Source organism: Podarcis vaucheri (assembly GCF_965113315.1).
Source record: "Podarcis vaucheri genome assembly, chromosome: 1".
In the NCBI taxonomy this organism is placed as follows: Eukaryota; Metazoa; Chordata; class Lepidosauria; order Squamata; family Lacertidae; genus Podarcis; species Podarcis vaucheri.
Window position 1 is genome coordinate 15,783,558 of NC_138759.1, and position 3,020 is coordinate 15,786,577.

At 46.7% G+C, this 3,020-nt stretch overlaps 1 long non-coding RNA gene across 1 annotated transcript; it reads right to left on the bottom strand.

Annotated features, from left to right (window-relative positions):
• Positions 1-576: 576 nt before the first annotated feature.
• LOC309527680 lies at positions 577-2,433 on the bottom strand. The gene is made up of 2 exons (XR_014217289.1): positions 2,362-2,433; positions 577-1,323 (listed from the first exon to the last, which is right to left on the bottom strand). It is a non-coding gene; the product is annotated as an uncharacterized lncRNA (long non-coding RNA).
• Between the last annotated feature and the right edge of the window lie 587 nt (positions 2,434-3,020).

The window sequence follows — 3,020 nt, forward strand, 5'->3', positions numbered from 1 at the left end:
CGTGTATATTTGTAATTGAAATTACTGAACTGTACTTTTGCCTTTTTGTGCTGCAGGGTTACGTTCCTGATTACATAATCCATACAAGTCAGGCAAACCCTTTCCCTGTTATCGGTGCTTCCATGTAGCCCTCTAGATGTCGCTCAGCTACAACTTCCCTGACCGCTGGGCCATACCGCTTGGAGCTGATCGGGTTACATATGCTTCAGGTTACATACGCTTCAGGTTACAGACTCCGCTAACCCAGAAATAGTACCTCGGGATAAGAACTTTGCTTCAGGATGAGAACAGAAATCGTGCTCCGGCGGTGGAGCGACAGCAGGAGGCCCCAGTAGCTAAAGTGGTGCTTCGGATTAAGAACAGTTTCAGGTTAAGAACGGACCTCCGGAACGAATTAAGTACTTAACCCGAGGTACCACTTTATATAGGATAGCCAAATGGAAGCTTCATGTTCAGATGCAGTGTACCTTTATTTATTTACTTCGTACAATTTATATACCTCTTGATTGTGAAAACCAACCAACCAACCTACCTCAAAGTGGTTTACCACAAGAATAAAACAGTAAAAACAATAGCTACTGAAAACATTCAAATTATAATTAAAATCGGCAATGAGCTAAAAAAAAAACAGATGAAAGCACATGTAAAAATTATGCATAGCTGAAAAGCAGACACTATGAGCAAGTAGCAGAGAAAGTCACTAGCTTCACTTGCGAACTCCCAGAAACTTCTGAGTTTCAATTTAGGAATTGGAATAGCATAGATGAGGCCTTGGACTTCTCCAGCGAGGCTGTTGTAACGTTCTTGACATTTCCACATTGAAATTGCTCTGTCCCAGACTCTCCCCAGTCACCTTTCTGCAAGGCAACTTCTGTCTCCCCTCCAGACCTTTCCAGCACTGTAATATCCTGTTGTCACGTAGCATCGGGTAGGTGTTCAAGCCCTTTGAGTGTGGGTTTCACTGACAATTTCTCAGGGTTAACAGCAGACAGTGTGTTTATTTGAGAGAAAATGAAAACAAATTCACCGTAAACCAGAGCAGTGCATGGAACTCACAACCTCCAGATTCATCTCTGCCCAAGTAATCCCCTCGACTTGCATGCCTCTCTCACTCCCAATTATCAGCAGGCAAAATCCCACCAGGATGTCAAGGCTGCCTTCCGCTTCAACTCCCACGTTCATTTACTAAAACACACACACTCTGCTGCCTTGCGAGATATCTTCAAGGGTGGAAAAGGCTCAAGAGTAAACCTTACACAAATCCAGAGTTCCTCAGATGGTTGGATGGTGCCTTGTAACCTTCCGGCAACTTCTGCAACCAAGCTGGTGGCAATAATAATAATAATAATAATAATAATAATAATAATAATAATTTATTTATATCCCACCCTCCCTGGCCAAAGCCGGGCTCATAGCGGCTAACAACAAGTAAAAATAACACAGTGTACCGTGGTGCCCCGCAAGACAAATGCCTCGCAAGACGGAAAACTCGCTAGACGAAAGAGTTTTCCGTTTTGGAGGTGCTTCGCAAAATGAATTCCCTATGGGCTTGCTACGCAAGACGACAATGTCTTGCGAGTTCCTGCTGGTTTTTTCCCCCTCCCCCCCTTTTTCTAAGCCACTAAGCCGCTTATCAGCTGATCCAATAAGCCGATAAGCCGCTAAAAGCAGCTAAAATCCGCTAAAAGCAGCTAAAATCCGCTAATAGCGCTAATAGCGCTAAGCCGCTTATCAGTGGATCCGATCAGCAGATAAGCCACTAAAAGCCGCTAATAGCGCTAATAGTGCTAAGCCGCTTATCAGCTGATCCGATCAGCAGATAAGTCGCTAAAAGCCTCTAAAAGCCGCTAATAGCGCTAATCCGCTAACCCTTCAATGGGCTTGCTTCGCTAGACGAAGAGAATCACAGAACGGATTCTTTTCGTCTTGCGAGGCACCACTGTACATAAAATCACACAGTCAATTAATTAATACATTCTAAAATCAATTCAGAATCAAATTAATGGCAACCATTGGGCTAGAGTTCTGTGAGGATTGCCAAAGGAGGGGGTCAGGCTGTGCCCTGGCCAAAGGCCTGGTGGAACAGCTCTGTCTTGCAAGCCCTGCAGAAAGATGTCAAGTCCCGCAGGGCCCTAGTCTCTTGTGACAGAGCGTTCCACCAGATTTCCTTTGGACCACATCAGCCAGGCCAAGAGGGGAGTCTTGTCATCTGGGCAGCCCAGGACCTCCGCTTGCAGTCCGGGGAGGTCACTTTGGTGCTGCAAATGCAGCAGAAACAAGGGTGGGCAAGGGAAAGGTTCGGTATCCCATCCTGCATGCAGTTGTACTTATGGAAACCAGGCCCCTGTCCAGTCTACTAACCAAGGGGTGGGACGCTGCTGTAGTTTGGGGAAGAACTCTAGCTCATAGAGGCTTGGCCATTTGCTTAGCCTTCAGAAGGTTCAACCCCTTCCTGTTGAGAATTCCGTTCCACCTTAAAGAACGGACGTGTGGAATTGTTGCATGCCACATGTCTGTTTACATTCCAGCACAGCTTGCTGGGAACTTCCGTTTGTGTATACCTTTTGCTTTAGCTGTTCTCTCCGAGACGACATGAGAGAGAGACAACATGTTTCTTTGTTCTGATTTATGTGTAATAAATATGTAGCTGTAGCATGACTTACGCCTCACGCCTACTTCTGCGTGCCAACCACACTCTGCTAATTGCGTGCCCTGGCTTTTGAAGTTCGGGTCGCTGATTTACACTGGAGCACGGGCCGATGGAAGGAGACGTCCGAGCTGAGCTTGCCAGCTGGCCTCCTGGCCCCTCTGCATGTTGACACTTCCTACCTTCAGGAAGAGATGGGAACATTCCTAGCCTAGAAATTCTGGAGAGCTGTTGCCAGTCTGTGTGGACAGTACTGAGATAGATGGAGCAAGGGTCAGACTCAGGGGAAGGCCACTTCCTGTGCTCCTAATGACATTCTTAGCACCCCACGTAGTTGGGCCATTTGTTGCAGCAGGGAATGAGGACAGCATCG